The 12373-nt window shown below is 37.9% G+C and overlaps 1 protein-coding gene across 1 annotated transcript in view; it reads left to right on the top strand.

The window, feature by feature from the left end:
• EYS (eyes shut homolog) overlaps nucleotides 1-12373 on the top strand; it is an 810501-nt gene that overhangs the window by 182530 nt on the left and 615598 nt on the right. The window lies entirely within an intron of this gene.

Genomic DNA, 12373 nt, shown 5'->3' with positions numbered 1-12373 from the left:
TAACAAAAGAACTGCAAGTTGGCAGGTGCGCAAGAATAATTGGATTGGAGAAAGCAAATGGAAATTTGAGTAAGTTGGGAGCAGGTACTATGTTTTTTGAGATTACAGGGGCATGGATAATTGATTTCTAGTTATGTGGTTTTGTTTGTGTATTTTATCTATACAAGGTGAATTTCTGTTGAGGGTAAATCAGAATTTTTACACTGAGTAGAGAAGAATGCATGATTAACTGAAGGTAATTATGATAATTTAATATTAAGTTCTCTTACACTACCTGTGAATCAAAACTTTGTGGTTAGGCAGAGTTCTATTCAGAATATAGGAAAAAAAAAAAGGCTTGCATTTCAGTTGCTATATATCATTAACTCACACTGGAACAACATTGTCATGCGGTACAAATTTGAATGATTTTTTTTTTCCCCCATCATAATTTCACACAGTAATGCCAGCATGATAGACTCATGATGGGCTCCCTATAGACACATACAGAAATCATTTTGTCATGGTTATCTCACCTTGTAACAGCATTGAAAGCAGTTGGTCTCCATGGTCTTGCATTAAACTGTCACATCATTGTTAAAATTCTCTGTTTCAGGAAATGGTGATGGTACATCTTGAGTACTGTGAAAAATAGTTACTTCATTGCCCATACTCAGTGGTTCTGTAAGACCAGATTACTCTCTTATTCATGAATGGGAGGGGAAAACATTTTTCAATAGTAAGTGATGATAGAGATTAATCATTTTCTTTGCTTGTTTAGCTGTCTCAAAATGATCACACCAACATTTTACCACCCCAGTACTAAATCTTGTGGCAATATTTATGTTTCTAGGTACCTGTGCTTTGGCTTGCCCTGATTTTCAAGCCATTTTAAATATACTCCAAACACGCAATTTTTCTTCATGATTATTTAATTTCTTATACTAAATATAGCTCAGCTACTCCCCTCAGAGGACACTTACTTGATTTTTAAATTTCTGGGTATTCATTTCTCAGTGTTTTTTTCTGCTTGTATCCTGACTATAGCTTCATACCAGTTCACTGAGATCCTAGATGGAAGAGAAATTTATTATCCTGTTGCTGCAAGAAAAGAAATTAGACTGACTCAAATTGTTTGGCTCTAAGGTCAAATCTTTTTTATTTAATAAAAACTCCAATTTTAATCATACAACTAGAAAGCAGTATCTGTTTAGCTGTACTAGCAGGGTATGTTAATGAGATGGACCACTCCTTGAGTACTTAGCAGACAAAATATATATGCTATACCAAGATGTCGTGAAAGGAGAGGTTTAGATCACTTAAAGAATCACTATCAAAGGTAGCAGCAGAAGTGATTTTTTTAAATGTGAATTTGTAACAGTGCGACTTCACAAAGTTCGATGGCAAGATTCACCCTATTACTCACTACATTGAAGAAACATACGAAGGAAAATCAACTTAGAATTGATTTAGGATGATTTGCACAGAGATCAGAGATGCAAAAGGGTAAGGGAGACCCTCCCATTGAGTCACGAGGTTCAGATGGATCCCCTTTCTTTCTAAACTCCTGATGGAGCTTAGGTGTGGCTAGATCCAAACTTAGTCCCAGACTTGGTCAACGGTTTATGTCTAATGGAATTAATACAAAGGAAAGGAAAACTTCCTGTTGAGTCACGAGGTTCAGAATGGACCCCCTTGCTTTCTAAACTTCATCTCAGAGAGAAGTCTAGGTGTGGCTGGATCCAGACTTGGTCTCAGACTTGGACAACGATTTTTGCTTAATAGAAGGGATACAAAGGGAAAGGAAAATCTCCCGTTAAATTACTATGCCAATTTGTCAGGGAATGAGAGATTACGGATCCTACATGACTTTAAGGTAGCAGCAATTTAAGATTTATTAGCACTATTATGGTAAATCACAAGATTAGGTTATATGTTTTTTAACAATACTTAATCATCAGCCAATTATCAGAGTGATTTAATAGAATTTGCTACCAGCACTACAAAGTTTCCTAAATCAAATCGCGCACACACACAAACACACACACAGAGGTATAGAGGTTAACCTATGATCAAGAGTTTTCTCTCTTTGCCAGTTGTAATAAATTATTGGTACCAAATGATCTTTAAAACCTTGAGAAATCTAATTGTAGTGAATTACTCACTGTTCTCCTTCATCAGCATTTGTCAGCAGACGATCTTTGACCCCTTCTTCTTTGTCAGCATCTATCAGCAAACAATCTTGGAAATCCTCATGACATCTACTACCGAAAATCCTCACAAAATTCTACCCTGAGAGTCGTCCCAGCTCAGGGGGAGATACTGGGTCACAACCTGCTGCAATCCCAGAGCTCCAAGGGTCTCACTTAGGATCGCTATTTATAGGATTGTGAGATAATTGACTTTGGACAGTGTATTTCCACTCTGGCCATAATTCTTGTCAGGTAATTCTGGCACCCTCCAAGGCGGGCCATGATCCAAGCAGCAGGAGTTTCAGGTACGGTTAGGGAGTGCCTAATCTTCCTAACTCACTGTACCGTAGCCAGGATAAGAAAGCATCAGATTGTCCCAACTCATTACACAAGAACACAATGTTGGCTGGTCCCGACATCGCAACATGGCCCGGGGAGGGGGGCTGCACTCTACAGGAGAGCACAGCTAAGAGTGGTCAAGCAGTTGTCGCAGTGGGGTGCAGAGTGGGCCAGGAGATGCCTCTGCCAAAGCCTGTGCAGCCGTGGTGGTGAGGCATCATGTGGCACGGACTCCGATCTGGGATGGAGAACAGCAGGAGCCTCAGCTCAGACAGAACTCCAAGGACAAGACGCTGCTGTCCCGGTCTCGGGTGGCAGGTGGTGCCCAGTGGCTCCCCCAGGGCTGGAGCTGGGGACAGTGGTGGGGAGTTGCCTCCATCCTGCAAGGGATGGAGGCACGTCTGCTCACCTGGTTGGATGTCTGTGGAGGTGTACTGCTCTCCAGAAACTTGGATCCAGAACGTTGTGGTGAGACTGCTGAGGCTTGACTGGGACTCAGGACATTGCATGTGCTGCTTTTCCACATGGGCACCAGCAAAGTCAGGGAGACCTCGAGAGTATTAAGAGCAGCGACGTGGCTCTGGAGGAGAGCATCCAGAGCACAGGGGCACCAGTGGCTGTCTCCTTGGTCCTGCTGGTGAAGGGGCAAGGCTTGAGGAGGAGCAGACAGAACTAAGAGAGGTTCTGACTGGATGTAAGGAAAAACTTTTCAACACCAGGACAGTCAAGAAGTGGAACAGGCTGCCCAGAGAGGTTGTGCATTCTCCACCCTTGGAAGTTTTCAAGATAAGACTGGATACAGCCCTGAGCAACCTTATCTGATTTCATAGTTGACCCTGATCTGAACAGGCAGTTGGACTAGGTGATTGCCTGAAATCCATTCCCTCCTAATTTATTCTATGATTTTGTGATTGTATGGTAATCGGGTTAAAGACAGATGATAGTTCAGTTTTCCTATTTTATTTCAATACAATTATTTTGTTTTACATATACAGAAAAATACATATCTGAACTATCATCTTCATATCTCTATATGATATGAATGTGTAGTACTTAAATATTTCTGCCATTTATTAATTTATTGGATTTTGATACCACAGTGTATGCTACCTCTTTTATTTTTTATATCCCATTCTCTCACCTTAGGCTTAGACTGTAAATTATTTGGGATGCTGATGGTATCTTTGGCTTGTAAGTCTTTAGTGCAGTTAGTTGCAGGACTGTGTATCAATTGGCATATAACTAGTAGAAGAAATTAAAACATCATAAACCACATTTCTCTCTGATAAATGCATTTCTAACACTTCAAAACCACTCAACAAGAATGCCCTTCAACCACAATGAATCACTGAGTTTACTCAAACTGTTAGCCACTTTGATTTCTTAAGGACCCAAAAGAGAACAAATTAGGAAATCATTAGGGTATTAGAGTACCCTCTAGAATAAAATAACTAATATATTATTATATTTCTTAGAAGTACTTATCAGCACTCAAGTTTAATTAGAACTAGTAATACAGCTGGAAATATAATGGTGGTTCTTTGACAACTTGTAAAACTTATTTAATTGTTGTGGTTGGCAAAATTCTATTTACAGTAAAAGTAGTAAGGATTCATTAGAAAATACATAAATAATATTTTTGTGATTATTATTTTTGAAATCTTATCATTTTTCTCTCTTCTGTTACACTGTTTATTTGGGAATTTAATGAAATTCCCAAATACAAAGCTGAACTTGCTGATGTCAACAACTCTTTCACTGATGGAAACACAAAACACAGAGCACAAGAAATTGGTTCAGAAACCAGATCTGTCACTACACTGCAATGAAACATAGTGGAACTTACCTTGTTCAGTACACAGCAGTCAATATTCTGTCACAAGGGTCTGCCTCTGTGGGTCCATCACCACTAAAGAGTATTACACTCTACTTCTATTCCAGAGTAATACCGAGGTCAGGGTGAGATAAGAATTTTAAGACCACCTTCTTCTTGTCACGTGCTCAGGAGGACAATAAGAGAAGCACATCCATCAGAGACCTCATTGCCACCTTTCCATGTTTAAAGGGGGTTTACAAGAAAAATGGAGAGAGACTTGTTCCAAGACCTGTAGTGACAGGATAAGGGGCAACAGTTTAAAACCAACAAAAGGAAGAAATTTTTTACGATGAGGGTGATGAGAGGAAACAGTTTCCCCAGTGAAGTTGTGGATGCTCCATCACTGGAAGTGTTCAATGTCAGATTGGATGGGGCTCTGAGCAACCCAGTGTAGTGAAAGATGTCCACCCATGGCAGGGTGATTGGACTAGATGATCTTTAAAGGTCCTTTCCAACTCAAACCATTCTATGATTCTGTTATTCTTTGATTCTATGATCCAAACATGGGGTAATACCCATCAAGAACAATGATGACAGCAGTAAAAACAGCAGGACAGCTTATGACCAGTTTACATTGATAAGCAGCTGTATTCTGGACGGTCTGTTTTATCAGTATGGAAATGAATGTGTCTCATGTGACACAATTCCCCAAACCTTGCAAAGAATACTTCTCTAGTCAGCTTGATATACGCTTTTAGATATAAATTTGCCATCTAGTATACTCCTTGTTTATTGTAAGTAAAGTGACATTCTCTGTCAAGGGAAGTCATACATTTTAAATCTCTTCAAAATGACACCTTTGATGCCAATCAAGCCACTGTCATAGGCAACGGTGTAAATGACAGCCCATAGTAGATCTGGATAATGGGATTTATTTAAGAACAAACCAGATTAGAGCTCTTACCATACTTGGTTATCCCACAGACTCACCCACTCACACCCCTTCAGCACTACATTTACCATGTTTTGATTCTGTGGGAAGCTCAAGCAGAAAGTCATGCTGTTTCATGCTGAGCCACTGCTCAGTTATCAGTTTGGGCATTACTGATCACAGTCCTTGTGCATCCCCTGGCATTTGTTTCCACACATCTCTCTGATCTCCAGGCTCTTCCCACACTTCCAGGATCTTTCCTCCAGCCAGGATCTTCACCTCTTTCTTTACCAACCCCTTCTTCTACAACACCAATTCTTGTTTTCAGAAGCTCCTAGTCTTCAGCACCAGCTCTGAAAGCCCAACCCCCCAGTCCTCCCAGTCTGACCAGTCTTTGTACAGAAGCGCAACAGGTGATCAGATGGGTGATGCTCTCTCATGTCTCTCCATTACCTGGAAGATTCAAGACATGCAACATTTATTTGGTCCAGGTGTTATCAAAATTTACAATAAGGCTACACAATGGCTCCAGCTAACAAGTTGCAGGCTTCTGCTTGAGATGTTTACCCACATCCACAATTATCTGCTGTCTGCTAACATTTACAATTTAAGCTGGTTTTTTTTTCCCCTCTGACAGCCACATCAAGGATTTCTATTTGTGATGAATGACTATCAAATTTCAAGGATGTCAATTCAACCAGTTTCACTGGGAGTCATATTCAGCATCGTTGCCTCTATAAATTATGGGAAATTAGGGAGCCTTCATTAATTCTTTACATGATAGAATTTGTGCAGGCATTATCAGCAAGAAGCAAATATTAACATTCAAGTCCTAGTTCAAATGCCGTATACTCCGAACTGTTTGTCATTTAGATTTAAGTTTAGTCTCCAGACTATTTCTAAACTTATGTTTGAGTTTTTCCTAGGGTAAAATTGTGCCCTGAATACTTTACTTGTAAGGACAGCTATTTTAAACAGACTTATGAATCTAAGGAGTTGTGGAATTATTAATATTCTGTTGAATTATTTAAAAGAAATTAACAACGCTCCATGTTCTCTAAGATATTTATCTGGAAAAAAATGGTATCCGTGTTGTGCATTTGCTGGGCATATCACAGTTAAATGCGTGAGAATTTTAGTCTCTTGGATAGAAAAGTTCCCACCTGGTTATTAGAGTCCAGATGTAAAATTATTATTTCTATTTCCATTTGTCTATTCTATTTCTTTTACAGTGAATTAATCAAGAATATTTCTGTTTTATTTCAGTTTAAAATCTGTTAGAAAAATAAAATAGAATAAGACATCACTACAAAAAAACCTAGAACAGCCACAAGAAGAAGGGAAAGCAGAAACCCAAACAAAAGAATGCTAAGCAAAAACAGTTCTTTAAATCCTTGTAAATATATTGCCTTTCATACATTTACACCAGGGAAAATTTTGGCTACGTAGATGTGTTGTATTTTCTTACAACTGTGTGCACTTCCTAAGTTATTCCTTTTATTTGAGCTGTAAATCCTGTTAATCTTTTCACTCAGGCTGTAAGTCCTGAAAATCACAAATGCAGGAAGAGGTTCCTCAGGCCTAGAGATATAAATGAAACAATAGTTGTCCCTGCACCGACTGTGGTAACAGGTATGTTCAGAGTCTCGCTTGGAACAGAGCTCTTTGTGCTGGCATCTGTAGCTTTTTATCTGTGGGAGGTACCCAGGTGCTGTTCATGCGTCCTTAGTTTTGCTGTGGCTTTATAAATTTGTCTGCAGTAATGACATCCTCTCAAAAAGACAGATGCGAATGTTAAAAAAAAAAAAATGCTGTTCTTAACAGGAATGGAAGAAACAACTCTGATGCTTTTCATCTTTAAACAAAAATTTCACGGGGCATTTGAAAATTAGAATGGGTTGAAAGAAAAGCCTGGAAGATGTCCTGCTGTAGCACAAGAAAAATCAGCAAGGCTCAGCTTGCACAGTTTTTATACAATCATCCTGTCAGGGGGCACGGTTTTCTATTCAGGCCGACGTTATAGTTTGTGTGACTAGCATCTCCCACATACAAGTCTGTCTTTATTTTTCTCTGCAAGGGCAAATCATACAGGGATTTTTTTAAATAATTGAATACATGTAGTTTCTGCTATATGTTTGTTCTTAATTCCTATTGAAATTTGTTCAGCAGTCTTGAACAGGCTGTCAAGGAAGCTTTATCTCCTGTACAAATAATTCTAACCCTTGTACTAGACAATTCTAATGTGTCTGTTCTCTCCTTGTTCTGAAGTTTTCTGATACTTTGGTATCACAGGCTCAGACTACTGAGTGCTTAAAAAATAAAAATATGACATGAAATCCCATAGGGATGCAGGGTGGTTTGCAGAAGACAAGACAGCTAAAGTATAGATGTCCCCTTCCCCTCGTAACCCGAGGGAGTTAGGAATGGCCTAAGCCCCAACAGCCAGAGATGTAAAACAAATCATCTGGATGCAGATTTAGAAAACTGAAACATCTGGGAGATGAGATTCTGTTCTTTAATGCTTCTAGATTAATCTCCAGTATTCCGTTCATTTGCTTTAGATTAGTACTGCAACCAGAAAGTTAAGCATGTTTGTTGGGGACACCCTCAGCTGGAATAATTCATCCTATGAAGGTCAGTGGAATTTTGTAGAAGCAGGATAGTTTGGCCATATCATATCCCCTGCACAACTGGGGAGTTTATTCTTTCCTTGTTAATACTCAAATGCGCCTATTATGTATATACGCACAAACCGTATTAAAAGAATGATTAAGGTTTCAAAAACTGAAAAAGCCAGAATTAATGTTGCCAGTGTGATTTCCTGTACCCTCTCTCTTCCTCTCTGTACAAATCCATTATAATCTGAAGTTGCATAATTTCTTTTTGCTTATAGTATGCACAATACATTTAACCAAGAGTAGATATTCCTACACATACACTCCAATATTCTTAGGTGTCAGGTAAATTCCAGAATTATGGATGCCTCCTGTTTACAGGATTATTTAAACTTTTGGATTAAGAGGTAATAGCTACTTGCTCTGCTTTTTCCTGGATTCTAACAGTTGAGAAGGCTTCTTTATTATGAATAATATTTGGTGTAGTGCTAATTCAATCATAAATGTAACCTTGATTTTTGGAAAATTATTTTCTTCTATCACATTCAGGCTGCTGATATATGTTGTTAATACAAAGCTGTCATGTTATCATATGAAAATTGTCACGCAAGCAATTTTATATCCTCTCATTAATACCCCATACTATCACAATTCATTTATGCAGATTTAAGAAGCTCATGAGAGATGATGAGTACTTCTGTGAAAAGATCTAATGAATACATGTATACAGCAGGTGGCAGTAGCAAATCCAATTTTTACCTTCATATAATATTTTGGATGCATTTTAATCTCAAACAAATGATAACATTCTTTTAGGTAATTTAATAAGATTGGTGAATAAGGAATTAGATTTTGTTTTCCTGACTGGGGTGTTGTATTTAGTCCCCAGTACAAGAAGACAGTGGCATAGTAGAGTGAGTCCAACAGAGAGCCAGCAACATGGTTAAGGGACTGGTGCGGGTTGTACATGGAGAGACTGGGAGAACTGGGTCTGTTCAACCTTAAGAGGAAAAGAGTAAGGGGATTTTATTGCTGTCTACAAGTACCTAACGGGAAGCTATAGAGAAGGCAGAGCCAGAGTCTTCTCAGAAGTGGTCAGTGATTGGGGAAGAGGCAAGAGACCTCTCCAATCTCCAAACACTGATTAGATTTTTTTTTAACTATTTTTTACCATGAGGATGGTTGAAAACTGGGCCAGGTTTCCCAAGGTAGTTGTGGAGTCAATATGCTTGGATAAACTCAAAGCTCGACTGAGCCGAGTCCTGAGCAAATGGATGTAGTTGGATCTGCTTTGAGCAGAGGGCTGGACATGATGACCTCCAGGGGTTCCTGCCAAACTAAGCTATTTAATGATTCTGTGATGTTTGACTTTAAGATTGACAACAGGTCAAATTTACAACTACACAGGTGCTCCAAAGGGGGGATTCAGTTGCCTAAGTATAGGTATCTACTAACATTTTGGACCCCAAGACTCCCCAAGACCTCTATACTTTGCAAGATGTCTTTAACACCCAGAACATCTCAAATAGCAGAAGGAAGCTACATCTAGACAACGAAACCCTGTGTTTTGTCAAATAGCTGCACCACTGAAGTTGGTACAGAGCTCTCTGAAGAAAAGAAGTTATAAATAGCACAAACATGTACAGATATTTCCGGTTGTTCATTTGCAATCCAACATTTATAACCTACCATTTCTAAAAAAAAAAAAAAGGAAAAAGGAAAGCAGCAAACTGAACCTGTGACAGATGAATTAGCCAAATTAACTACTCATTGTAAAATTGTTGAACTGCTCTATTTACCTATTATTAATATTAATATTATATTTTTGTTATAATTTTCATGCTGGTTATACTCCCAGACTTTTCAATAAAACATTCATTTAGTTGAACGTTGTTAAAATAAAATTTAAAAAAAAGAAATCTCAGGAATGCATGACTAGAAGGGATTTTCTGAACTAGTAATTCCAGTCTCTGGTGATGATAACCAACATTCTCACAATCTGTTTCCTACACTACTCAAGTTTTGACTTTCTGCAACTATTACTGTAAAAATTACTTTCCAGAGTCAGTAAGCTTTCATCCTAACCACTCCAGCTGGAAGATTATTCCAGAATCTCACTGTTCCCTGCTGATTAAGGTTTTCTACTATGTAATTTAAATTTGTTTGTGAAAAATCAACATCACTTTGTACCTGTGATACTTATCCTTTAACTTAAATAGTTGTCCACCTTTTTTTGGTGATTTTTCTCATTGACAGATTTCGGAGAAATACTCATATCTCCTTTCAACCTACATTTTGCTACACCAGACAACCTAAACTTTCTGAGTCCTCTGTTGTGTGACAGGCTTTCTACTTCCCTGGTCATTCTACTAGCTTTTTTTACATGCTCTTTTATTATAGAATGAAAGAACATCCCAGGTTGGAAGGGACCTTGAAACATCATTTTGTCCAGCCTTTCGTGGGAAAGGGACCTTAGATGAGATTATCTAGCACCCTGTCCAGTCGCATATTGAAAACCTCCAGGGATGGGGACTCTACCACGCTCATGGGAAGGTTGTTCCAGTGAATGTTCTCGCTGTAAAAAATTTCTTTCTTGTATCTTCTTGAAAAGCAGTGCTTTCCTCTAATGAGACCCACCCTTTATTTTGCCAATTTGCATTTGAAGTAGAAAATACTGTGCCATTCCTCTGGCCTTCTATGCAACCAGTTCTGTGGATTGAATTGTTGTTCCTTTGTTCTCAGAGGAGGCTTTTAATAAAGTAATGATCTTGCTTTTGAACCAAGACATAAAAAAATGTGATCTCAACAAGGAGAGTTCACACATCATTGCTGGAGGTGTAGACAGTTCAGTTTCCAAATGCACCTTATTTTTCAGTGCATAACCTGTGTGCAAGAGATTCACATATAACCTACTTTAGTATCTGGCTTAGTTTGACATTTTAAGAGTTGAGACTTTAAAGACTGTAACATAAAATATTTTTCAGTTTTATGCTTTCATCCTTGGAAAATGTCTAGGAGTCTCACCACTTTATAAAACTATTACTTTGATGTAAAGTGTCTGAAGTCCCGTGAAGCTGATCCTAGACCACATTGGTATTAGTATAATTTTGTAGAAACTAATGTAGTCATACAAAAGGCAGACGTACATTGTTTCCTTTTTACAAATAGGTGCATTATTAAAAATAAAATTTAATAGCAAAGATTTCTTGCCTTTAGTGAGTAAGGATATGATCTATTAGATGTAAGGATCCAGGTAGTTCTTGTTAAGCAGGATGCCTACGGGGCTCAGGAAGTGTTTCTCATTTCTCTGACGTATTCATAATGCAGATTACTTTTTCTGTGGTTGTGGCCTTTCTGCTAAGAATGAGAAAGAATTATTTAGACCTATTTTTTAGGTGCAATCATAGTTCTCAAGTATCAAATATTAAAAACATATTTTCATTCCATATTTTCTATTGAAACAACAGCATTTTTTAGATTTGACCCACAGTTTCTCAGATTATTTATGACACACTGAAAATATATTTTCTTTTTATGATTTCTTCCTTAACATTACTCTCTGAAAAACAAAATAATGCTGAGGTTTTGACATATGAAACGTGATTATGAGTCAGCTGACTGCATATGTCTTCACAGAATATTTCCAATTCTATAAAAATGACTCTTTTTTAAACAACTTCATATATGTAAAAGACTCTCGCAAGCAACGTTGCTTTCAAAAAATTGCTTCCAAGTGAATCTTGTTCCTTTTCTTGACTATTTATGCTTTATTTTACCCTTCAATTAGCTGAGAAAACTATGGCTAGTACCAGTGAAAACAGAGATCTCATTCACATCTTGAGGATGAAGTCTAAATAGTTATAAAGCCTGAGAGCCAAAACTAATTACTTTGGTGTAAGAGTGTGTTGGCAAAAAAAATTATGAAACTATATCCTTAGTAAATAATTATGCTATATTCTTCCAGGCCTGCAGCCCCAGAAACTGTCAGTTACCAATTCCTTCCTTGCAATAATTGAAGTAAGCTAATTTAATATTTTTAATTCATCTTTCAGGTGTATTTTACCCTTGAGTTTTCAGTGTAGAGGAAAGTTGTGTAGCAGCTGCATCATCTGTTACATGCTCTGACGATAGCTATTTGCCACTCAGTGAAGGCAATGTCAAAATATTTATGCAGATCATAATTTGTTTACCTACTTTTTATGCTAATACAAACCCACTGTTTTATGATCAAGTTCTGAAATAGTGTGTATTATACTATACTATACTAATAATTGGGGGGGGGGGGGTTGGTATTATACATTAAGCTACAAATTACATCAATACATTTTTACACAAAGGATTCCCATAAATGTGCTTTCAACTTCATGAAAGTATTTATTTATGGGACACATGCCTTTTCACTGGGCTGCATGGAAATATTTATTTGTGGGACAGGTGTCTCTTTGATAGCACTTACCATTGGCTGATGGAGAGAGGAGTTGGATGGATCAAGGAACAGAAT

The sequence above is a fragment of the Buteo buteo genome, chromosome 15 (genome assembly GCF_964188355.1).
Source record: "Buteo buteo chromosome 15, bButBut1.hap1.1, whole genome shotgun sequence".
Lineage (NCBI taxonomy): Eukaryota > Metazoa > Chordata > Aves > Accipitriformes > Accipitridae > Buteo > Buteo buteo.
The sequence above is the reverse complement of the archived record's forward strand: the minus strand, read 5'-3'. Positions and strand labels throughout refer to the sequence as shown.